The 27,310-nt window shown below is 38.3% G+C and overlaps 1 long non-coding RNA gene across 1 annotated transcript; it reads right to left on the bottom strand.

Moving 5' to 3' along the window:
* Positions 1 to 12,596: 12,596 nt before the first annotated feature.
* On the bottom strand, positions 12,597 to 19,340 carry LOC142409917 (uncharacterized). Its single transcript, XR_012775793.1, has 3 exons — positions 19,273 to 19,340; positions 17,178 to 17,276; positions 12,597 to 12,632 (listed from the first exon to the last, which is right to left on the bottom strand). It is a non-coding gene; the product is annotated as an uncharacterized LOC142409917 (long non-coding RNA).
* Positions 19,341 to 27,310: the final 7,970 nt, after the last annotated feature.

Genomic DNA, 27,310 nt, shown 5'->3' on the forward strand with positions numbered 1-27,310 from the left:
ACCACTGCCCAAGGGCCCAGGGACCTTGCTGTGGGACTGCACTGTGGTCAACAAGACACTGTCCTGCCTGTGCTGTGGTCACTCGGCTCCTGGCTCATCCTCCCTCGTGGGACAGCCCACACTTCTCTGCTCCCAGACACAGGTTCTCCAAAATATAACTTATCTCCTTGGGAAGGGCGAAGGGAGGAAGTACTACCCATCTCTTTGATCTCAGTGGCCAAGATGTCAATTAAAAGCTATTAACAGGATTCCCTCTTTCACAGCTACAGCAATTTCCTTTCCCTAGAATTAAAAATTTAAAAGTCTGCCTTCCCCTTCCAATTAACTTGCCAGCTCCTTGTCTCATCCTCCACTTAAAAGCATTAAAGACAACAAGTTGGAAAGAACTGGAATACAAGCAGAGAACATAGTCTGTGACTAAGGCCGGCCAGAGACAACACTAAGCCAGACAGCCGGTTCTCAACAATGAAAACTGGTGTGCCTCTGCCACCTATGGCAATGAGGTGGTATCATCAAAGGGAGCACTGGTCTTCGCTCACATCCATCATGGCAGCACAACAAAATTAATTAAATAAGAGTAAAATATCTGGGAAAGAAGTTGATGCTTCAATGATTTCATGACAAGTGATAAGACTGAAAATCCATATTATTAGTTGAATGTGGTCCAAGTGTCAGGTAGAATGTTCTTTCTCTCACAACAAGGACTTCCAGCAATTTCTTCAGACTGAAACTCTTCGAAATTTTAACAGAATATATTGCTATGCTATTCTGTGAACACACCAGTGAGAACAGTTTATTTTACAGACCCATTCATACATAACTCTAGAGTACAAAGCAGTAACATTTAGAGAATTTAAGTGTTTTAATAAGCAAAATTTGGAGAAGGATGAGACAAAGATCTCAGTACAGGATTAAACCCATCTTTAAAAAAGGAAGGTGAAATGAAAGCACCATCAGTATGTAACAGTTTAATTTCCATCTCCTTTCTTACCACATTCAGTACCTAAACCACTTCATAACGTTCGCTTAATAACATCTTATTGTTACTCAAATTACCATCAAATTGTGTTCCTGAATTAAAGCATTGGGGTTGTTGGTGGTTTTTTTTTATTATCCCCAAGCATGAAAAAGTAACTACTGAAATGTGATACACGGACTGAGTCTCCAGAGACCCTGAAATGGCTGTCCCTCTGACATTGTACTCTCCCAGTCATTTGACTGTCACGATAATTCTGAAAGTTTATACAATTAAAATATCAATATCACTGTTTTTCTGCTAATTATTTTGCTAAAAAAATCAAGTTGAGGAAATCAGCCACTGTTTGGGATGCTTTTACTGTGCAGACATTGCAGAACACCTACTACTCTGCAGGACTGTGATGGTGAGAAATACGAAGCTTAAGACATTATCTTTCAAGCCAGCACAGAATGCAGGAATTTGGTAATTAGTGTTTGAATAAGGACTTCATCATTCAAGTAATTTTTTTTTTCCCCTGTTTCATCTGTCAGGAAATAATTTGGTCTTCTGCAACGTAATCACAATGGAAATGGTAAAAGTGACAGAAATATAACTTTTCTGCAGAGCTAAGGCGGGAGGGGAAAGAACTGGCTATCAGAAAGAAAGCCTACTGTTGGAAATTAGTGTCTGCTTTTCTGGAAAGTTCTTTCACCAGACATCAAGTCATTTTATTTATTTTTGTTGCTTGGTCTGAAAGTTTCTTCCACTGCAATTTCCCATTTCAGATGCATTTAAAAAAAATCCAATATTTAACAGAAAGCAAACTAATTGCTTGATAATGACCTTTTAAATACCCAGATTAACCTTAATGGCTTTAAATGGAATTTTAATGAGTTATTCTGAGCATAACCAATTATTTGCTATTTATATGCTTTGACATAGACAGAGTGGTTTTGATTAAATGAAATTCTAGCATAAGATGTTGTTTTAAGTTGCATTCTTTGCACAGAGATATACCATAGGAGAGGCATACATATGTATATATTCACATACACTTGTGCTCTGGCTTCATAAGCCTGTCTAATGGCATGGTTTCAAACAGGGGATCCATATTGAAGTCCATGCTGTGCCTGACCCCGGGTAATGCAAGATAAACTGCTCTGAACCAAGAAGAATAGAGATTTAAATCTAGATCTCCCACACTTCATGCTAGTGCTCTATGCATGATATGCATATTGGTGATAGACACATGCATACTTCCCAAAATCAAAAAGCTGAAATTCTGACTTTGACAACCCAATTTCAGGAAAATGGTCAAAACATTTCATACTATTCTGGCATCAAAAAGAAAAACAACTTGAAACATCAGGAGTTCCTGAAAAATAGAATACTAGGTGTATGAAGTGTAGATTTGCACAAGTGCCTTACTATGAAAAAGTCCATTTTATCTTCTTGAGGAAGGAGGTAAGCAAGACATACTTGCCAAAGTCCTAATTTATTTAGCCTCTTAGTCAATTGAGAAGGTGAAGACATGTTTTTTTGCTTTGCTTTTGATGTGTTTCTGTTTTTTTAAAGGGGTTGTCAAGCAATGCTTCTTTTACAACTCTTAATTCTAATCTCTGCAACTCCTATGGTATAAAAATTGAGGCAAGAGAATACTACTGATAAAATTTACAAAAGATAGAGAGGAGAAAGAAGAGACGGCATTAAAAGTTGTCTTAGAAGCCTGGGAAGGAGCTCAAGAACAGTGGATGTTTTGAAAAATTGGTTTCCTTCAGAGGTCCATAAAAACAACTCTGATATGTGCTATAGCATAGTATAAACTTGGACAGAAGTACTAGCACACTTGAGTTTGAACATTTATATATCTTCCAGACTGAACTGTCAAATGAACTTCATCCATCTCCATTTCAGCTACTCTAAAACTACACTTCAAAATGTTTTAAATAAGGTTGCACAAAACTGCCTTTAACTGAGAGCATGTCACCTAGCTATCACAGAACTTCAGGATATAATACAAAAAAAAAATCACAGATAATCATTGAGTTCTACTCTCTTGGTCTTAATTTGGATTAATTAACTCATTTTATTGTGCCTTTCTCAGATAATCATTGAGTTTTACTCTCTTGGTCTTAATTTGGATTAATTCACTCATTTTATTGTGCCTTTCTCATTAAAAAAAGTATAATATCTCATGTTGCGTGACATCTGCCATCCAAGATGTTCACATACAAACACTAAAAGATCTGAAATTTACTTCAAATATCTCTGAGAAAGTGACTTTTTCCCCATTTGTTTCCTACATGATAAAATAAAGGTTCTTACACACCAAAATAAACTAAAAGAAGTTTTTAGGCCACATTTAGGAACATCAGTAAATAGCTGAGTTACTTCTTTATCAGGAAGATAGACTCAACAAACTGAAAAGAAAAAAGGGGGTTATCTTAAGGATTTCAGAAAATAGATATCAAATTTGGGAATCTAGGGCTAAACACCATGTTTTCTGGCAAAACAGTTGCTTCAATTAAAAGAGCATTCTGCTTTGCCTTTCTGGCAGACGTCACCTTCCTTGTATTTTCTAACAATGAAGAAAGCAGAAATGGCAGTCAGCCACGGTCATTTATACCTTTAACTCCTCAAAGCTCTTTGTTGAAATTATTTACAAAAATATTGGGGGGGGGGAGAAAGGGTTGGTGGGGAGGGGGGGAAGGAATTTAACTGTATTTTAGATAAAAAGTAAGATATCTTGAGCCATATATACTACCATGATATCTAACAGGTATGTCACACTCCACTAAAACCATCAGCCAAGTTCCCTGATCAATCAGACGATAGCTTTTATGGGCTAGTCTCTTCTTCACTGTAAAGCCTCTTGCCACAACAGAATAATATCATAAAAGTAAAAGAAAATCATGCCCTCAAGACAGAGTGGGAAAATAAGGACACTGAAATACAGTTTTCATGACTTAGTACACTGGAACAGCAGAATTCAAATATTGTAAATTATTATAAAAATAGGATACCACACCCTGACACTATCAGATTCTTTTTTTCTTGGTCAATGTATCAAAACTTAGTTCTGCATGGAAACTTTTCAAACAGAATTCAGAGTTCAATTCAGTGGAAACTAAATTGTTTCCTAACTAAATTGCTCATCCCAACAAGAGTTAAATTGAAAATCTTTAGAGGAATATTGTTATAGAAATCCAAAACTTCAGTTTCCAAAACTGAAGTGTTCCATTTCGGCTTGCTAAAGCGACTGAAGACATTTCAGCAATTTCAGTATTAGTGCAAGCTTTACCTCATTGCTGCACTACTCTTCACTTTTTGTTAAAGGAATTCAAATTCTTACCACTTTTTTGGATAATTTTTTTTGCAATATTCATACAAACAGTTTCAAAATCCCATTAATAGTTTCACTTTTTATCATTAGAAAATATTCTAATGGAAATCTTACTTTTCCGTATGTTACATAATGATTTTTGGACACAAAGATGAATGGTTTGTTCATGTGACTAGCAATCTATTCATTCCTTTGTCTTTTCATATTTATAAAATATGCTCCTGACTACACTAACTTTTTTTAATTTCCCACTGAAACATATGCAAATGTCATAAACAGAGCTCCGGTTTAAGTAGTCGTATTAAAATTCATGCATTGACTGAAATAACAAAAGAACTCAAGACTAATTTTTGCAAGCTTTGTGAATCTGGTTCATACAGTTCTCTAGAACAAGAAGGTTAAAAAAAGAAATTTCTCATACCTTTAGGTAGCTAATAAAAAAGCAAAGCAAGTTTAAGAGTCTACTTAAATAGGTTCTTTATAATAAACATCAGCAGAATTCCTCCAAGTAGCAGTACTTGCTACTACATTGCTCTGTCATACTTCTCAGACTTCAAAGATAACTTTACCCTCAGAAGTTCACCGGACAAATGTGTGTACAGAAATTTTTTTCTTCTTTTCAAATAATTAAAAGGTTGTAAAATATTCTTGCCTTTGCCTGACTGACAAGTTCATGATCTACATTTCTCACACAGCAGACAGGCTGAAGAGAACTGAAGCTGACAGAAGACTTGAAATATAAATCACCATCATGAAGGGTTTTTGCCAAACAAATACAGAAATTCAAGTCGTGAGGAGTTTGGCAAAGAGTGATGCATTTGTCATTTAAGCACATCATAACCCTCTTGTGGGTGATGTTGCGTGACACAAAACAACATGGCATGCCTAAACAATAAAACATCAGCTTTTCACTGACCAAGTACACGCTTATTGTCACCTTGGTAAGCTGCAATCGCTTTGGATTTCTATGATAAAAGGAAGCAGAAAATTGGTATGGTGTAAATAGAAAAAAACATCCATGTGCATTATGTGCTTACAAGCAGAAAAGGGAAAGTTAGCTGAGCCTTGGGAGTAGAACCAAACTGCTTTATTTCACCCTCATCTCCTTTCGTCTTCTTATTTTACCTCCATACTTGGATTTCTCAGTATTATGCATTTCTTTTCTTTCATCAAAAGGAGGATCAGAGATAACATTGGTCTGTTACTTGATGAGGTCAGTCACCTCACAAATAGGGATGTAGACAAAGCAGAGATGTTTTTGCCTTTTTTGCCTCTGTCTTTAACACCGATGATGGGCCCTGGGACCCCTGGAGCCTTGTGTTGGAAGACCATGGCTGGGGGGATGATAAACTCGCAGCCAATTCTGAACTTGTTCAAGACTTGCTGCTTCAGCTGGATGCACATAAGTCTATGGGGCCCGATGGGATTCATCCCAGGCTACTGAAAGAGCTGGCTGATGTTATTGCAGGACCTCTCTCCATTATTTTTCAACAGTCTTGGGAGTCTGGAGAGGTCCCAGTCAACTGGAAGCTGGCAAATGTTGTCCCAATTTTCAAGAAGGGTAAGAAGGAAGACCCTGGTAATTACAGGCCTGTCAGTCTCACTTCAGTGCCTGGTAAAATTATGAAGGTTATTCTGGGAGTTAGTGAAAAACACTTGACAACGCAGTTATTGGTCATAGCCAGCATAGGTTCACGAGGGGAAAGTCCTGCTTAACCAACTTAAGGTCACCCATCTAGTTGAGCAAGGGAAGCCAGTAGATGTGGGGTTTTTTGGATTTTAGTAAAGCTCTTGATACTGTCTCTCACAGTACCCTTCTGGACAAAATGTCCAGCATACAGCTAGACAAGTACATAATACTTTGGGTGAGCAATTGGCTGACAGGTCGGGCTCAAAGAGCTGTAGTAAATGGGGTTACATCAGGCTGGTGGCCAGTCACCAGTGGGGTTCCCCAGGGCTCGATTTTAGGGCCAGTGCTCTTTAATGTTTTCATAAATGATCTGAATGCAGGAATCAAATGTACATTAAGTAAGTTTGCCAATGATACTAAACTAGGAGGAGCTGTGGACTCCCTTGAGGCCTTATAGAGAGATTTGGATAGACTAGAGAGCTGGGCAATCACCAACCGCATGAAATTTAACAAGAGCAAGTGCAGGATTCTGCACCTGGTACAGGGTAATCCTGGTTATACATACAAACTGGGGGACAAGAGGCTGGAGAGCAGCCCTGGAGAAAGAGACCTGGGGGTTTGGGTTGATGGCAAATTGAATATGAGTCAACAGTGTCCTGGGCTGCATCAAGCACAGCATAGCTAGCCAGTCGAGGGAGGTGATTGTCCACTCCACACTGCAGTGGTGCGGCCCCACCTCAAGTACTGTGTGCAGTTTTGGGCGCCTCAATATAAGGACATCAAACTATTAGACTGGGTCCAGAGGAGGGCGACCAAGATGGTGAAAGGTTTCAAGGGCAAGACATACCAGGAGCAGCTGAGGTCACTTGGTCTGTTCAGTTTGGAGAAGAGAAGGCTGAGGGTGCCCTCATCGCAGTCTACATCTTCCTCAAGGGGGGCAGCAGAGGGGGAGGTGCTGATCTCCTCTCTCTGGTGACCAGCAATAGGACACGAGGAAATGGAATGAAGCTGCGTCAGGGGAAGTTCAGACTGGGCATTAGGAAAAGGTTCTTCACTGAGAGGGTGGGGGGTCACTGGAACAGGTTCCCCAGGGAAGCGGTCACAGCACCAAGCCTGTCAGAGTTCAAGGAGCATCTGGACAATGCTCTTAGTCATGTGATTCAGTTTTAGGTAGTCCTGCGAGGAGCAGGGAGTTGGTCTTGATGATCCTTATGGGTCCCTTCCAACTTGAGATGTTCTATGATTCCTCCTCAAATTCTTTGACTCTTCCTATGTCTGTTTCTTTGGAAGAAGCACACCTGACTCTAGTTTAGAATATGAAAAGTCCCATTCGCCACCTTGAAGTTCCTCCTGAAAGATGCTCATAGAAATTGCAAGCTATAGAAAGAAGGTGGAAATACAGCAACTAAATTTCTCAGAACAGCAAACAACAAAACAGATGCTTTAGAATTTTACCAGTAAACTGACTTTATGCATTACTGTTCTGAATAACTATATGCATGCACCAAATGATTGACTATATAGTATGGTGTAGTATGGTCTCTCAAAAATATGATTAGTGATAGGAAAGTAGAAAGCTACAGGTACTTCCACAGAAACTTCTTAAAGTGTGAGCAAAAATATTGTGACACACCAAGGTTCATGAGTTATCAGAAAAATAAATGCAGCATTATTCTTATGCTTACAAAACATCATTTGCCTATGTCATACAGTAAACTCTTACTAAGCATTTAATAATGCCATTCCAAAATGGAATTTTCACAAAAGAATATTTACTGTCCTGGATGAAAGTGGGATAAATTTCGATTTGTTTGAAGTAAAACAAAACCATGACATCTGCAGTCTAAATAGAACTACGCTTCTTTCACTACATATCAGTAGTACTGTATTTAAATGGCTCAATTAATGGTAAGTAAATATCACAAACTAACTGGATAGGACAAATACAATTCTGGAGTCAAAACACAAAGAAGTTACATTATTGGCCATGCTTGGGATCTTGCTAGTCAGATTCCAGTATCTCACAGTTGGAATGTATCCCATGTTTGATAAACAAGCTTTGAGAACATGCAAAATAAAAAGATATGAAGTAACCTGCTCCTGATTGAAGGTTTCTTCCTAATTGTCAAAGTTCACAGCTGTGCATAGTCACTCAGAAATTACCATATTCTAATACTGTTAACCTCAAATACCATTGTACCTACTGTAGACAATTTTGCTTTTATAAAATATAATCCTTTGCATAGATTACATTACCCTAAACAAAAAAAAAAAATTGTTTTCTACAGTCCTAATACAAGGAAAGCATATTTTAAAACAAACTTCACGTGGAGTACAGCTGGTGAGCAGAGGAGAAGGACACAGCTAGCCTAAATCCTATGAGAGCCTAGGTTCTCACTTACATAGAACCTGTATTTTCATTATAACTGATATAACCTGGTATCATTAGTCTTCAGCAGGGCTGATTATGAGGCTGCAATATTCAGAATCTATTTTTGTATTTGGAAGTAAAGCTGTTCTTTAGACAAACATGTATTTGCCATCATGCCAGATAGTATAGTACTATGTGTCCTGATATTAATAACAATACAAATAGCTGACTAGGTCTTCTAGTTTCCTTTTCAGTAAAGGGACAGAAAAAAATCCAAGCTTTTTCCACTTGCATTCTTCCAAACAGAGGATATATTATAACCTGAAATACTGGATACTTTATACACTCAGAAAGTTGTCATTCTTCTGTACCAACATTTGCAGAGCTATAACCCTGTTACTTACCACAGAATTCCCATACAGCAAATAGCAGTACAGAGTCCTATTAATACCACTTCCAATTTCATGCTTAATTTATGAAATCTTCATTTAAATCTCCTCGTCATCAGAGTGTTAGAAATTCAAGATTAATTGTGCTATTTTTTAATTTCAATTTAAATTAAGCATATCTTTGGTAAGTGGATGTCCTGGTTTTGGATGGGGTAGAGTTAATTTTTTTCATAGTAGCTAGTATGTGTTTTGGATTTGTGCTGAAAACAGTGTTGATAATATAGGGATGTTTTCGATACTGCTGAGCAGTGCTTACACAGAGTCAAGGCCTTTTCTGCTCCTCACCCCACCCCACCCGCGAGTAGGCTGGGGGTGTACAAGAAGCTGGGAGGAGACACAGCTGGGACAGCTGACCCCAGCTGCCCAAAGGGATATTCCATACCATATGATGTCATGCTCAGCATATAAAGCTGGGGAAGAAGAAGGAAGGCGCGGGGACCTTTGGAGTGATGGTGTTTGTCTTCCCAAGTCACCATTACGCATGATGGAGCCCTGCTTTCCTGGAGATGGCTGAACACCTGCCTGCCAATGGGAAGGAGTGAATTAATTCCTTGCTTTGCTTCGCTTGCATGCGTGGCTTTTGCTTTCCCTATTAAACTGTCTTTATCTCAACCCAGGAGTTTTCTCACTTTTACCCTTCCGATTCTCTCCCCTATCCCACCAGGGGGGAGTGAGCAAGCGGCTGTGTGGTGCTTAGTTGCTGGCTGGGGTTAAACCATGACAAACCAAATGGGACCCTGAGCAATGACAAACCTTTGAACAAATTAAACAGGTGAGAGTTCATGCAGTAGCCCTTGGGCCAGTCCGGGCAAGGCAAGATGTAAAAAACGTGCTCTACACTGCAGCCAGGGAGAATGACCCTACCTGGAGCCTCTGGCAGAAAGCACCAGGGGAGACTCGAGGTCGACCCTTAGGGTTTTGGAGTCAGGGATACAGAGGATCCGAGGCCCGCTATACTCCCACTGAAAAAGAGATATTGGCAGCATATGAAAGGGTTTGAGCTGCTTTGGAAGTGGTTGGTACTGAAGCACAGCTCCTCCTGGCACCCCGACTGATAGTGCTGGGCTGGATGTTCAAAGGGAGGGTGCCCTCTACACATCATGCAACTGATGCTACGTGGAGAAAGTGAGTCACACTGTTCACACAACAGGCTCAAATAGGAAACCCCAGTTGCCCAGGAATCTTGGAAGTGATCACGGAACAGCCAGAAGGCAAAGATTTCGGAATATTGCCACAAGAGGAGGTGAGACATGCTGAAGTAGCCCCACCGTATAATAAACTGCCAGAAAATGAGAAGCAATACGCCCTGTTCACTAATGGATCCTGTCATATTGTAGGAAAGCATCAGAGGTGGAAGGTTGCTGTAGGGAGCCTATACAAGTCGCAGAAACTGCTGAAGGAGAAGGTGAATTGAGTCAGTTTGCAGATGTGAAAGCCATCCAGCTGGCTTTAGATATTGCTGAACGAGAAAAGTGGCCAGTGCTCTGTCTCTATACTGACTCATGGATGGTGGCAAATGCCCTGTGGGGGTGGTTGCACCAATGGAAGCAGAACAATTGGCAGTGCAGAGGTAAACCCATCTAGGCTGCCGCATTATGGCAAGATATTGCTGCCCAGGTAGAGAACCTGGTTATAAAAGTACATCACATAGATGCTCACATACCCAAGAGTTGGGCCACTGAGGAACATCAAAACAACCAGCAGGTGGATCAGGTGGGTCTGGACTGGCAACATAAGGGTGAATTATTTATAGCTGGGTGGGCCCATGACCCTCAGGCCATCAAGGAAGAGATGCAATATATAGATGGGCTCATGATCGACAGGTGGATTTAACCACAGACACTATTGCACAGGTTATCCATGAATGTGGAACATGTGCTGCAATCAAACAAGCCAAGTGGTTAAAGCATCTATGGTATCTATTCCATACCATATGACATCATGGTCAGTATATAAACTGGGGTGAGTTGGCCAGGGGGCAACAATTGCTGCTTGGGGATGGGCTGGGCATCGGTCAGCAGGTGGTGAGCAACTGCATTGTGCATCACTTGTTTTGTATATTCTTTAGTCATTATTATTATTTTCTCCTCCTTTGCTGTCCTATTAAACTGTCTTTATCTCAACCCATGGTTTTTACCCCCCCCCCCCCCCCATCCTGCGGGGGGGGGGGCATGAGCGAGCAGCTGTGTGGTGCTTAGTTGCCAACTGGGGTTAAGCCCCAACAGTGGATCAGAGGACTCTGTGGGGTTTAGGGGGGGGACGGGGTGTTTTGTTTTTTTTAAAACACTCATTACTATCTTCTCACAGCTTCAACAGATCAGTCTGTGAGGCAAGGCATCTGAAAATCATGACACAGCAAAGATAAAAGCAATTCAACAGTAGCTGCAGAAGATTCCACACTAAGTAAGAATAATTAAAGAGTAAGTAGAATAAAGTGATAAATACAGTTAAAAGCTTAATTACAGATGCTGATATAGGTATATTTTGGTGCTTCGTCTCAAATCAGAGTCCATGACCTTAAGAGAAGTTGCCACATGCCCTACACAGGGTTCAAGAAGGGATAGAACAAACTTAAGTCAGCAGAAAAAGAATAGCATTGCTAAAAGCTAGTATAGACAAGACTTTTTTTTATAGACAACAGTATGTCTATAAATACCTTTTTCAGGTTTGATGGAAAGCATTTTCATTTACTAGAGATCCATAGCCTAGATCTCTCTCCCCTAAGGTACAGATTCCTTAAGAGCTGACTGGCACCTGTTCTACTCCTATAAAACACGAGTTGAGGAAAAGAAGTTTCTATTGTTCATGGAGGAGCCTAGCAGTCACCTATGAAATAAAGAGCTCTGCTTTGATTTTCTCCTCAGAATGAGGGAGCTCAAATTCATGTCTTCCATTTTCCCAGAGAACATATTAACAAGAAAGCTGAAAACTATTCAACAACATTCAGCTGAAGCTGCACTACTGTAAGGAAAATAATTCAAGACTTCTTGGGCCAGGTAGAAGGATCACATGAGAGAGTGCAACTCAGCATCTCATTAATGATTTTTACATTTGTTATTAGTGATAGAAACTTTACAGAAGCCAGAACAAAATATTCCTCCTCTTAGACAGATGCTCCATTGAGTGGAATACAAAAATATCACACATTTTCTTGATGGCATAAATACAATTACATATGTCTTGAAGCCTGCTTACCACATACTTACACAAAAGAATAACAATTCCATTAGTTTCTAATGCTCAACTGGTCAAAATTGAGAAAGTTTTAGTCGTACTAGGGAACTTCCAATTACAAAAGCAAAACAAAAACAGACTCCATGTGCCACCAGAAGCCACTTGCAAGCATTTTCAGAACTGCAATTTAAACATGGGAATTTGACAAAAATGATGCCTTTAAATGCCTAATCTTTTGGGATCGGGAATGAGATTCGGGCTTTTACTCTAAGACGCTGGACATGTATAAACAGAATACAGACATGGAAAGACTGTAAAAAATCCAGAATGTTTCAATATGCTACAGTCTTCCACTGTTAATCTTCTGACAGGGGTTCGGTGTTTTAAGGGATTAAAGGTCAAATAAATCCTATAATGTTTAGCACGAGCAGAGACAGGTCAGTCAGGAAACATGTAAGTTACTTTTCTGCCTTCTGTAGTCTCATTTTCAACATGCAATGCTACAAAGAAATAGGTGTGGCATTTTTCCACATGTCTACCCATTAAACACAATCGTTCTCCAACATAAACTTACCAAGGAGGAAGGTGGCACCAAACTGACATCCTCAAGTGCTAGAATATCTTATTTCTGCTTTCCTACTGCAGCTCCATGCTTGAAATCATGCCACAATATTTGTTCTCATCTGCTAGATAATGGTATTCTTTCTCTGCCATAATGATGAAAAGTATTTTGAGGATAACTTTTCAGAACATACAAAGTAACACCACATCTGACAATTGTAGCAACAGCTCTACATGGAGTAGAGGCTGAATTATTCTCTCTACCCCTCACAGCTGGCAACTCCAACACATTATAACCTCACTTGTGGAATACCTACCCAACTGCAAACCAGAGAATTTCATGCCCTGTAAAAGTAGCAGTTTAAGGTCATTGTTTGACATTAGACCAGACACAGACCTCCTAGAGAGGCAATGCAACAGGAAGTTCATTTAAAAATCTTCCCCAATTAAGTGTTCTTACCTCAGGTGATTAGATAACTGCCTGAGTAGTAAAGATGTCCAAGAGAGTAATCAAACAATTGGACTAACAAGGAGAAAAATACTATCATTGTTTAATGGAAAGTTAATTTAAAACCAGCTGTTCTTTCAGCAAAATCTCTAAAAAAATGGTGTGTTGATACTATTAAAGAAAAATATTTGGCATTAAACATGCTCAAACTGCTCATGTTGCTTGTCACAATAACATTCTTGATAAATAACTGAATAAATCTGAGTCAAGCTCAGTCTGCCTCTGAGGAACTAGAGGCTCATTACCAATATCATTATCTAAAACTAATTAGTAGTTGGTGATTGTAGCCTACTGGCACTAGGAAGCTGATTAACATTCCTCAGAAACAAACAGGGCTGGGTTGGGGCAGGAGAGGGATATTTCCCTTTTGCTTCAGCCTCAAATAGCAGAATAGGAATTAAATAATTAACTATTTATACCTGTGCACATTGCAGCACAGTTTCTTTTATTAATCTATAAAACATGGTGATATTGGATGTGCTTAAGGCATTTTCATTGCTTGACATACATTGAGCTCTGAATTTTTTGCCTGGTTGGATGACAGAAATAGAAATCTTGAAGTGCAATTAAATATTTTATTACCATTGTTTAATTAAATAAATACTGGATTAACTTGTCAAAGCAGATTTCACTGGCATGCTAGAACAACATTTTCATTTTTCTTCATGAATGTAATCTGTGCCTAAATACTGTGATGATTAGTATAATTACTTTAAATAGTACTGGGTGTATTTAGGGGAGAGGGATGGACCAATTACTGAGTATTCCATGGAAAAGAGTTCCTTTCATTTCCCTAATAATATTCTATGTAACCATTTTCCTCCTTTTTTAACTGAAGAGTCGGTTTATTTAAAAATCCTAAACTGAAGTTTAGGTGAAACATAAGTTCCATATTGAAGAAAGCTCTGCAGTGTGACATAAGTCTCAGTGCCTTATTTAGCAGACACAGTAAGAGTCAGATTTGCAAGTAAACTTTCAAAAATTTACATACCTGTATTGGAAATTTTTCCTTTTGCTACTATCCAGCCACCTTGTAAAACATGTGTTATTATAAATAGTTTATGCCTAATGTAAATCCCTACCATAGTAAAAGATCGGATGAGCAGGAAGAGTGAAGTTTTACTTGTATCTCTGTTGGTTTCTGTATGGTGAGAAATACGTATCTATGCACATATATGAATATACACAGATAGACATGGATGAAGTATGGACAGAAAACAGATCTGTCGACTCTGCTGCAAACAAAGCAGGGGGTTTTTTCAATCCTTTTTTTGGTTAATAGTTTGAAGCACTAGATTCAATCGCTATGACACAGCTGGGAGGAGTCAATGCCCAACGGCACACTGCATCAAGCGCATTGCTGACCTCCAGTGGATGCAGGCGGTCAGCACTATCACCGAAATTCTAAAGGCTGCTGAGATTCTTCTTTAGTTTAAATATTTTTCTTTATTTGGAATAGGAGGATGTGAGATTATCTCTCTACTTTTATGAACGGGCAGAAAACTAGCATTCAAGAAGTCCTAAGTACACAAAAATATGTTACATTAGCATTATAAAGTATACTCTTTTTTGACAAAAAAAATGACTTAAAGCAAGAAATAACATGGCACAAATTAGACAAGTAGTATGCTGTATCTAAAGTTAAAGTCTGTATTTGTGCCATACCTCAAATACAAGTACTAGAAATTTTGTTCAAAGTCATTTATTCATAACAAGATTAATTACAACTCTCACATAATGTGTGCAACATTCAAATCATGCCTTAGTGCAAAAAACACACAACTGGCACGAAATATTTGTACAAAGTAGTGAGTAGTACCAATAACACTAAACTGGACTATGTTCATTACAGTAGAACAAAATGAAAACGCTTAAGTTTCTTAAGCCTTGGGTTTTAATGCAGGTATTTATAAGGCTGTATTTATAATGCTCAGGTTCAGAAGAAATATTCACAATTCATATACAGCAACTGAAAAAAATTACATAGATTCTTCTGATTAGAGTAATAGTCTGTAACAAGATTGATACCTTTTATATAAATACATGTCTGAATGTTACAGAATTTTACAGTTTAAATCAGAGTGCATGCATTCGATGATTCTAACCTAGGTTAGGAGGACATCATGTGGCAGAATAACGTATGACAAGACCTTGTAACTTCCACACTCAGAAAAGCTCCGTCTACAGCTGCTACCCCTTGCAGCCAAAAATATTAAATACTGTTCACAGACTCTGTGAATGTAGAAGCAATGTCCAATATTTGATATTAGGATAAAAGAGATTATTAAGAAGATCTGCAATTCTGTTACAAAGGTGTGGATGAACGATTGGACTCAGAGGAGGTTTCCTAGTTACTAAGCCCTAAGCAGCCATTTTAAAATTTTAGAAGTACACAGTCCCATTTACAGGATTGAATTTCACCCTTCTATGCACTTAGATCAAACCATCTTTGCCAGACCCCTACCAAAAGCAGTAATTTGTGCATCTGTGACCTGAAAGCATCAATAAGCAACTCCAAGGAATAATATGAAAGAGCCCCATCCTACCTCATCAGTAAAATCTCCCCTGAACAGCTCCATGATTACCAGCACATGAATCCAAAAAATATAGTGCTAGACAGGTATTTCTGAAACTATGTGGTTTATGTTGCATTTCTCTAAAAAATCCATATAATTTCCCTTGTCAGAGGCTGATAACAAATCCTTAGAATATCAGATGAAGATGGAATCTACTTAAACCTTAATTTTAAAAATTAAAAATAAAGCAATCCACTTTAGTAATAATACTAATCATAAATTATGGAATCAATTCAGATTGTTATGGTATCAGTCCAGGAAATCAGATAGAACTGGAAGAACAGAGAACAATTTAATAGCATGGCTAAGGATGGACAAACCTCTACATGTCTAGAATTTCATTTCAGATAATGACTGAAGACAATGGAAGTTCTGAATCAGAAGAGAAGCTGGAAAACAGAAATTCTAAGGAGATTTTTCTCTTTCCTGTTTCTGGCCGGAAGACATAGGCTCAGGTCATGTTATTTCCTTTCACAAAATCATAGAATCATTCTTTTTTTTTCACTGAATTAGAAAAGTTATCATATAGACATTAACACTACTTTTCAACGCATTCTAAAATTAAATCCTCCCTATGGATGAGAAGAATTTTGCAATGCTGACTTTAAACACGCAGTTGAGATGTCCTGAAATATTTCTATTTACAAGGCTTTTGTAATCAGGCTCAGCCTGTAATACTCAGAAAAGGCAAGCATTTCTTCCCCTACTATAATATCATTTAGCAACCGTGGATCTTCCATCCTATTCCTACATTCTTTACGGAACACATATTGACATAGTTCATGCATTCCCACAACTCACCCCAGTGAGCAATCTTAGACATATCTTAAACAAAGCTTTAAACAAACCTCCCCAGAAGAGTTTTGACAACCCAAGAAACTGCACGATCAAGTCTGCAAGCTGGGTAACTACCTTTCAAGCACAGGCTGACTAGCCATGAAGGCTGGACAAAGAAATCTGGTTTCTAATCAGTGGGGTCCCAGAACAGCATTCTGGCAGGAGTAACTGGAAAGAAACAAACATCTACACACCATATTTTCATGTGTATATCCTCCATTTTATCAGTTGGAAAAAAGCTTATTTAGCAGTAGTGCTGTTAGAGAAGGGAAAGTTTATTATGAAGAAAGGCCTTCTCTGCTAGCAGTGAACAAAGCTGAGGCCTTTGAGGTTCATGAACAGCATTTTTAAAACAATGTAGGATATCTCAGTACAGGTGAGGTGGGTGAAGAAGTAGTTTCAAGACTGAGTTTGGTTGTTTTTAACAGGATTTATGAGACGTGATGCCTGCTGCAGCAGAGAGGTGGATGCTATGATCCAAAGAGTCACTTCCAGTCTCACATTCCTATTCTGCAGGCAGAGACTGGTAAAGTATCGGGAAAGTAACAGCAGCAACTTACACCAAGACCATAGTTGTTCACTACCTTGGTCAGACTCAAATACAAAAGAAAAGAAACCTGCTTTTCAGGTTACCTTGACAGAGAAAAAAGGAAAACTGCATGGCTAAAATCACACCATATAAAAAGGGTCATAGGGTCACCAAGTCTCCTAGTGGCTACATTAAGTAAAACTCATAACTGACTCCAAAAAAAACCCAATTTTGTCCTTACCTGCTCTCACCAAACCTGCTGTTGAGTAGTCAACAGTAGAAAGTTGTTCTTCTGTCATACTCACTTAATCTCTTCTACTTTATGTGGTTTTGCTTTTTCCTAGGCAAATGCATCAATAGACACCATATAAAAAAAGAAAAAAAATCAGTATCAATGAAAGCACATTGGTGTTGCAGAGGAGACTTCTATTTGAGCAACAGATCCCTCCAGATCCATTCAAGTGAAGCCACAGGAGGATTACAGAGCATGTACCATCAGAGTGTTATTTTATCTCAGTGAATGGGGGAAGGGAAAAAAAAGGTGTATTTACAAATGAACGTACTGTTTTTAGAACCCTGAAGGAACACTTCCCAAGGTCTATCTACCAAATACTCCCTGTGAGGGACAGAGAAATCTCTGCATGCCAGCAAGGGAGCTTACACAATGGCATTTCAGTCTCACCTGTTCTCATCAGTCCTGTCTGGTAAAGCCAGTAGGATAAAATGCAAAAAGTAGGAATGCAAATTTCTTCAGCCACAGTGCTCAGACAGCAAGGAAAAGGCTTCTATCAGCCAGCATTCAAAATAACCCAAGGTCAGATTTCCTGGAACTCAGCTGCAGAGGGCATGCACTTGAGCATACAACCTTCTGCCATTCTCGTATCTCCTGATTCTCTCCAGGCTACTGATTTACATCTCCCACCTGCTGGGTAATCATACGCTATCAGTAAGATTTGTTCACACTGTCGCACAGATTGCTGTTTTTAATCTCTGGATTGTTGAAGTCCAAAATCTCAGGTCACTACCCTCCGATACAGTTCCAAATGTAATCTGAAGGACCTCCTAGTTGCCTGAGACAGGATTGTGTAAGTCTTGCTTGGCAGGTGCAAAAAAGGATTTTCCATCTCATCTTGTTGCCTTTCAGGAGTCAGATGAAAAATTTCTTGAGCATCTGGGATGACATGTATTTGGGGTTTTACACTTAGTCAAAAAAATATTTATCCAACAGATGGAAACATGATAAACTAGTCTCTAAAGTAAGCATGCCTTTTGAAAATCTCATGCCTGAGTCAACATCCATAGTTGGCAGTAGACTGTTACAATTTCAAAAGTGTCATTGCACACAACTCAGAAAATGTCAGAATCAATCCTCCTTCTTCTTTATACAAAAAAATGTGTTTATAACCTAAGAAACATATGGGTAATCTGAGTAATTGAGAAAAATCTAATACCTTAGAGGAGCTATTTATACACAGGATGAGTCAAAATTACATTTGCTTTACATACTGTAATAAATTAATCCAGTCTTTGCAAAAATCCTCAATAAGGCCTGATCTACAGTTAAAAGTTTTTGCCATCCTAGCCAGGTTGGCTAAAAAAATGACAAAAAAAAAAAAATCACAACCCTACTCAGTACTTTCATGCAGCAATGCACTCCATAAAGACATAACTGTATTTGAGAAAAGAAAATTGCTTTTGAGTTTATTTTATTAAGCTGTAGAGGCAAAAGAATTATCTGTTTAGGTTGTTTTTATGCAAGTGGGGATTGCCACTGTAAGCACAGAAAACTATGGTAGGAAACAATCTAAACACTGGACCTAAAATAAACAACAAATTTAACATTGGTCATCTTTGATATTTAGTTCCAGATCTGAACTTTGCAGGCAGAATTTTTATCTAACTAGTAAGAGGTGGTACAGCTGTGTTTGTATTAGCAGGCGCAAATATTACCTCGATTTCCTCTACTTCCATCACATGTTATGGCCTCTGAGTTACAGAGAACTGAAAAACGTTCTGGGCATGTAGACGTAATAAACTTTCCTAACAGAAAATTAGTCACCCTAACATTTTGATTGTATGACTTATCACAAGCCACAGGAAAAAAAAGGTGTGACATTTCATCCTGAAGAGCATTTTGTCAACAATTATTCATGGAGGTAAAGTTCAGGAAAAATTGCTTTCTACTTCCTCAGTGATAACATTTATGAGTATCATGAACTAGATCGTAAGAGTATCTTTAAAGCTTTTGTTCTACTTCAAGGGAGTTTACAGATTATCTGTACATAATATATTACCCAAATCAGTAAGTATAATCTGTATATATTACCAGAACATACCTGTCTTTGTTCTTCACACTTTTTTTTTTAAATTTAAATATATACTGCTGCCTTCTGGAATAGAAATTAATGAAAATGGTCTTCTCAAGACTTCATAAACATGACCATGCACTTGGAAATAAATTATTTCTGTAACACCTAATTTTTGGTAAAATAACTTCCACTCTTGTGCAGGACCTTCAACATGACAGATGCCAAATATCACCTTGAAGAAAAAAAAAAAGAAGAACAAAATATGTTGTCTTTTACTCCTGAGAAAAAAACAAAGTACTTCCTACATGAGTTCTTCAATCGTCAGAATATATTCTTTTGAGATTATAGGCTATGGTCATTCTGTTAAGGTTAGGGCAAAAAAATTCAGAGGTGAGTGAAATTAGGATTTTAAAGTGTACTAGGCTCATACGAGAAATTTGATTTCCAAAAATATCGAGTCAGTTTCTGTAAGTACTCAAAATCCTCAGCGTTCAGTGATCTTGACTGTTCAGTACTTCTGAAGACTGCAATGACATTCTTCTTAGACCCCCCCAAATTAGTAATTACTTCCAAAAGTGGGGTTTTTTACTTTTTACTACACAGAATTACTACTGTGTCCAAATACACACAGTAGAACAATTAGCAAATGTGTTCTGGTTTGCAACAACTTTACTTTGCCTTTACTTGTATACATCTGTCACATCTGTCATAAGACTTCACTTGTCCAGGATATAGCCATTGATGTGCTTTTGAGAAGTGTATACATCTGCACGTGAACTAAGCATATTTTACCACATGTATCTAAATGCACCTGAGTGTATCTGAGAGTCATCTATTCAATTACATTCACACAAATCTCAATAAACAGAAATCTTTTGGATTGAAATCTTTTTTTCTGGATCTCACTTATTGATATTGCCTACTTTTCAGATCAAACAATTTAGTCCAGGTAATTTAAATTCTGAGGCATTTCCTATTTTTTAAATGCTTCAGTTTGCAGATTTAACATGTTTTCTTTTTCTTAACATATAAATACACCTTTTGTGATGATTTCTGCTTTTACTTGTAATTATCCAATTACAATTGGAATTATATTCCAATATATTTGAAGTTAAATGTATTTGAAGTTAAATCAGTTTCACGGAACTAAATAATTAGATCACATCCCTATGGAACTAGTGAAGTTGTACTCAAGCACAAATAATTTTTCCCCAGGAAAGTCTCTCTGAGTTCTACAGGACTGCTCAGTGAAAAAATTTTGTAAAGGTGAGTATTTGGGTGTCAGACCTTAGTACATAATGTTATACTTTATTTTTTGCTGCTTTCTCAAAAAAGGTGCTTTTAACCTGCATATTACACTTACTCATTGCTCATAAATCATCACATCGCACAGAAATTGTTCTTCTCCTCCATCTGTATCCAAAATTTTAAAGTAACCTCTGATCTCACCATCAGACACACTGAGGAGCTCTCACAGGTGTTAACACATACTTCAGCAGAACTAATTCACCATCTTTACAGTGCTGCTGATAAATGTTTCAGCCTTAAACATGTATTGAGAGCCACCATTTTTAAAAAGGCTTCAGAAGAAATATCCTTTTAAGCTTCATTTCAATCAATAATAATGAACAAAGATTACGCGGGAAAAAATGTTGTGTAGTTATTTGTTCTCCTAGGTCTCAAATCAGCTGGCAGTAAAATTCCTGACCCTCTCTATTGTAGTTATCAAAGGCTGGAGGAGGGAAATGCCATTTTGGTATTTTACTGTGACCTTGGGTTTTTTTTAACCATAGTTGCTTAGCTGCTGAATACATATGAACATGCAGAAATATCCAGCAAATCAGACTGGGAGTTGAAGAGAATACAAAGACCTGCAGGGAATTAATTAATTCTTACATATGCCATAGCCTTTTTTCAAAAAACCACCCTGAGGGACCAAGTAGCACTTACTCAAGCAATGGTTAGAATTACTCAGGCCCTAAATACAATTAAAAAGTAGATGTTCACAGTAAGATATCAAAGCTCAAATGCTCAGGGGTCAGAGACTTTTCCAATGTGTTGCGCTAGACTATACTCTTTCCTAAATGAGAGGCTGAGGATGCCGACAGAAACCTAGCAGAATTTAAAAACCCCTCCAACTCAAACAAATGAAATGCTGCTCACCAGATGGTCTTAAAATCAGCAGTATGATGAAGGGACTTCCCAACTGTGGGATTTCTGCTGAGTTCTGAAGAAGATATTCGTTCTCTTAGCCAACTCCCTCAATATGTTGTGGCTCCTAACCCCATGCCAGCTCTGCTGCCAGCCTTTCATAATCTGCAATCACGGGTTGCTAAAACCTGCTTTAGACTGTACTCTGGCAAAACTCCCACTGACCAGCAGACATGCTGATGTAGTGCTGAAGGAAGTACCACGTGTGGAACACAAATATATAGTGGTTCAGAAAAGGGGAGAGAAAGTTTGAGTTTAAAGAATGCTCGTTTTACACATATTTTTAAAAATACAATTTTTTAGTTATGGATTGCTTTCCTTTACATAAAGCCAATAATACTCATGTTTAAAGCTACATAAATGCTGCAGCGATTGTGCTAAGGCTTGTAAAAGCTTTGGTAACAAATTTCTATATGGCTCATTACCTCTGCTCACTTGATCAATTACCTATTTTTAGCAAAGTCTGCATAAAAATTGAAATGGCCTCTGTCTTTTTGTTTTTACCTGCGTGGTATATACTGCGCTACCACTTTCCATTGAGAACCATACCAAACATAAGTGCAATAAAGCATTGTGCATTCAGTTATTTAAACAGAGTTTGAGCACTAAGATCTAGGGTTTGATTCCATTGTGCTTTAGTATTCCATTATTAGGCTACCTCATGAAAATGAATGCATTCATTTCTCAGAGCAAGTCCTGCTTCATCTGAGTAAGACTGCAGAATCAGCCTCCTCGTATCGTCTTTCCTCATGGGCTTCTGTGCTAGAGCTCCTGTAAACAACCGCAGTCTCAGAAGACAAGCCTAGGCAAGAAATCCATAATTCTACTAATTTCACAAGTGTTTGAATTACATAACCTTCTTCAGTTCCATCATTATTACAGAACTATCATATTTCTCTGTATTCACTGCTGTAGTATTTTACAGTAACAACTCAGAAGAATAAAGGTAGCAATAGTTTCACTGTATTGTCTGCAACTAATGCTAGAGAACTAAGTGGTGTACTGGATTTCATGCAAGGTCTTAAATTTATCAGTTTTCACATTACGGAGAATAAAAAATTTTAAATCAGAGAAAGTTTTCTTAGTTGTACCTTTATAAAAAGGTAAATATTGAAAGCTTTCAAATAGTAAAATCACATATATAGAAGATACATTTCTGTCCATGTACCCTCCATTTTAGTTTTTAAACAGAATGTCATTACTTTCCAGGTTAGTCCTTTGTTACTAATCTAACAAGTAGCTTCCATTGTGAACACCCTTACATTCTATCATGTTTCCCTCTCTCTCCTCCTAGCACAGAGAATATACACTGGCATAATTTTTTTAAGTATCGGTGAATATAGAGATAGATAATTGATTTTCAAAGAGGAGAAGGTACTAATTCCCTACAGTCTGGCTGAGTATGTTAGCTTTTCAAACCATCCAATCAATGGATGCATCTACGTGAGTCTTTAAATTCAGATTAGGAGTATGCTTTTGAAGGGAATCTCCTGTTCATTCCCTCTTACCTTACTTTGTTTCACACAGCACAGATCAGAGAGTACAGCTAGATATCCCCCAAATGAAACAAAGCTGAAAGACGCACCTACAGACCACCTAATGTGCTCCAACTATTAATGGACTTTCAGTTTACAGGAGCAAACTGGAGCTAGTTCAAAGCAGATTCCCTCCTTTCCCCCCACTCACATATAATGTGGACGTCAGTTTCTCGGCACCAACTATAGATTGACTCTTACTGTACAACACTACTTGCTAATGTAGACACAGACAATATTAGCTCAGGGCGGTGGGGAGGCTGGAGCCAAATTTTGCATGGCAGGATGTATTTCCTTCTTCCACCTCAGCTTTCCTCTTAATAAAATTTCCTTTGATGAAATTATTTTAAAAACAGATCTTTTGTTTGCATAGGAGGAATGGATGCAAGTTAGATTCACATATGTCAGGAAGTTCAAGATGGAAACTCCAAGTTCTAGCAATCACAGCCTGGCATGTTACATGCATGTACGTGCATGTTATCTGCATGTACAAAGATGAATACACTGAATGTGTGGTTTACATAGTTCTTTTTATCATGTTTAGAACTGCTATCATGCCTATCCTGTGACTCCAACACATTTTACCTGAAGTTTAAAAACCTGTGTACTTATTTCAGAATATTTTGTGGCAAACAGCTTCATGTCTCCATTGAAGCACTGTAAAAAAATACAAGCTTGGAAATACAGCTGAATCAGTGAGAGAGAACTAAGAAATCTGGTAGATTAATAAAATGCACTTATTTAGTCTGGATATGAACCCACAATTGAGATGAGTTTTGCTGGTTTTGAAGTACTATCACAGAAAGGCTGAGGAGGGTGAATTAACTAGCTCTATTAGAAGACGGGACTGTTTTTTGAAAATAACCCCAATTTTTCTGTCAAACAAAATGAAAAATAAATGTACTTATAGAATAGAATAGAATAGAACAGAACAGAACAGAACAGAACAGAAATTTCAGTTGGAAGGGACCTACAATGATCATCTAGTCCAACTGCCTGACCAGCTCAGGGCTAACCAAAAGTTAAAGCACGTTATATTAAGGGCATTGTCCTTATACCTCTTAAACACTGACAGGCTTGGGGCATCGACCACCTCTCTAGGAAGCCTGTTCCAATTAAATCTTCACAGAATCTTAGCCCATAGAAAATGTAGATACAAGTTTTTATAATCTAGAGATTTGGTGATGTAGATTAAGAAAATTGTCCTATGAGAAACCAAAACCAACAGGGGTTTTTTTAGTGAAACCAAGCTAAACTCACAAAAATATAGGTTTTACAGCATAAAATATAAAAATATTATTAACATTGCAGGTGTTATTTGTAATTATTTAACAACCTATTGTTTTCATGCTTTCATCTGTAACATCTTAGAGTTAGCTACTCTGCAAGAGAAATCTCATATTACAAGAAAAAAAAAGACCGGCTAGAATCAGTAAGAGAAAATAGCCAGTGTATAAGTATAATATTATATTAAGAATAATATTTATAATAGATACAGCTTGGTCAGATGTAGCAACTTGGGATTTAAACTGAAATTTATAACTGAACAAACAATATCAATTATAATAACATCATTTTGTGGATATTGGACAGCTTAGTGGATTCCTAATGGGAGCATGCAAGCCTCCCTTTAACCTGAAAGCTATTTGGTGGCTTATATGGAATATACCTGTGTTGTTAGTTTGGTTTACATCAGAGATGAGCATCACCACAACCAGCATTATCTGTCACCTATTTTTGCAGTTCAAGGAGGGGCTAATTGCTGCACAGGTACGTAAGAGTGAGATACTATTTCCTCTTTAGAAGTGCTCTCTTCACTTTAAATTGGCAGAAATGGAGGAAGAAACTTATGCTATTTCCACATGTTCTGTGTCCTCTGCCACACAGTCTGCCTTCTTTGTGCACTCAGAGAACTGATATTTGATGACCACAAACTGTCATGTGGGCTAGCCTGAGCAATAGTGTGCTGTCACTGCTACCAGTACACTGTGAGTGCCCCCTCGGCCCCAGCAGCCTGTGTTTCCCTCCACTCAAGTAACAGTGTCTCTCACAGTACAAACGCCTGTGTCTATGCATACTTCCAGGAGGGCAAGACTGAGAGGCCTTCAGCATCTCCCTTCCAATCTCCCACATCCTTGGCACAGCTGACAGCACCACTAAAATACTAAGTATAGTGCAGTCCTACAGCTTTTCTCCATCTTCTCAACTGTACTTGCCAGATTGCCTTAGTTCCTAAGTACGGCAAGAGAGATTGAAGAGGTGAGAAAAGCAGTGGTGCTGTGTGGGAAACGCAAATAATAGCAGTGTTATGACAGCAAAGCAGAAAAAAGGGTTTAAACCCTACCTCCACCTGAAGCCCCATTCCATGGGATCACCCACAGCATGCAATCATTTCTATTTTTAAATGCTATATTTTCTAACATGAGTCAGTTACCAATCTATTTCTGATCTGAACAGGAAGGACAGCAGAACAACTTTAATCACAGCTGAACCAAAATTAGAACAGAAAATGGATCAGTTCAGTTCCTTTATTTATACTAACCAATTTTAGGTGTACCTATATGAGCCAACCAGAATAAAAAAAGAGTATCCATAAGCTCCTTCTGTAGATACTGAGGATCAGAAGCTGGTTTAAGGTGTAATTCAAAACACAGAGCTGGGTATTGGAAGGGGCCTGTTCTCTCCAAAGCTTTTACTTAGAAAACTGACTAATTCAGCCAGCTAAATTAAGTGATCATCTAAGGGGTGGTGACAGTAGCATGCCTAAGCAATGCCTGTAAGATTCACCTCTCCATCACCTTGGTTTCATTATGGTGTTCGTGCAGATCCAAGCACACTGAGGCCCTGACAGAGATGGGAGCTCCTAAGCACCGGTATAAAACAGGGCAGCACGTTGAACGTGAGTCAGCAATGCACTTCTGCAGTGATGAAGGGAAACCACATAGCCCACTGCATTAGCACATGCATAGCTAGCGTATTGGGGGAAGCTATTACTCCCCTTTGCTCAGCATTTGTGAGGCCACATCCAGAATACCCTTTACTGGAATACTGTGTCCAGTTTTGGCACTCAGTATGGGAGAGCAAAAGACAAACTGGAAGGAGTCCAGAGGCAGCCTCCCCCAATGGCTAGAGGACTGCAGCACATTACATGAGCTGAGACTAAGAGAACTGGGTGTGTTTAGCAAGTGGAAAAAAAAGGCTGCAAGGAACCCAAATGTGGTTTTCTAGCACCTAGAGAGCAGTTACAGAGAAGACAAAAGCAGACTCTTTCCAGAGGTGCACAGGGAAAGAACAAAAGGCAATTCTGACTGTGCATAAGGAAAAAATCTTCACCCTGAGAGTGGCTAAGCACTGCAGCAAGGCCCTGGAGAGGCTGCGCAAACTGCATCTGTGGAGATTTTCAAAACCAAACAGGACAAGGCCCCGAACTTCTGATATTAACCATGCCTTGAGCAGGGCTGTGAACTAGATGAGCTCCACACGTCCCTTCTGACCTTAATTCTACAATTCTAAAACTGAGACTCACACATACGAATATACATATTAAAAGCATGACATAAACTGGTTAAAAATCAATATAAAATAGTTTTAAAAAAAGGTCACTCCAATGTGTAACAACAGAAGCCTTTTTTTCCATGTCAGAACAGTGATACTCTAGCTACAAAAATGACACTGAAGAAAAGAAGAATAAATCCTTAGTAATAAGACTGATGTTATTGAAGACATCTTATTATTAGAAGATCAACAAAATAAGCTGGATGGCACTGAAAATACAATCAAGCACCAAGATGGCAGATATGAACTCATTAAAATATTAAATGTATAAGCTTTGTTAAAACTGCAGAAAGACTGCTGTCTGTACAATCTGCTGAAGCCCTGCTGTTGGTTTTCCAAATTAACAACTCATCTGTCTCATAATACCTTTGGAAAACTTGCAGACAGAGAATTACAGTAATCAAAATCTTACAGAGCCATTAATAGAAATATGGAGGTATCCTTATGTAAAAAGATATAGATTTTAGTGGTTAATATAGAAATAGCTCTTCTTTTAATAGCCCAGAAGACAAAAGTAATTTTCAGCACTAAGGCTGCCCTTAAAGGTAGTTGCATGTGAGGGAAATACATCTAAAAAGGGGGAGGGAAAAATCTGTGTCTTTTTCCAAGCTGTTTTGACTCCTAACAACTCAGTTTCAAGATAAATTCAATATGCGTAATATACGCAGCATGTTTACATTTGGCATTTACAGCTGCACTTAGGTAATTTTATAGATGTATGTATAGATAAGCATAGGGTCAGGCATGGATACAGCAAACTGCTT

The sequence above is a fragment of the Mycteria americana genome, chromosome 5 (assembly GCF_035582795.1).
Source record: "Mycteria americana isolate JAX WOST 10 ecotype Jacksonville Zoo and Gardens chromosome 5, USCA_MyAme_1.0, whole genome shotgun sequence".
NCBI lineage: Eukaryota > Metazoa > Chordata > Aves > Ciconiiformes > Ciconiidae > Mycteria > Mycteria americana.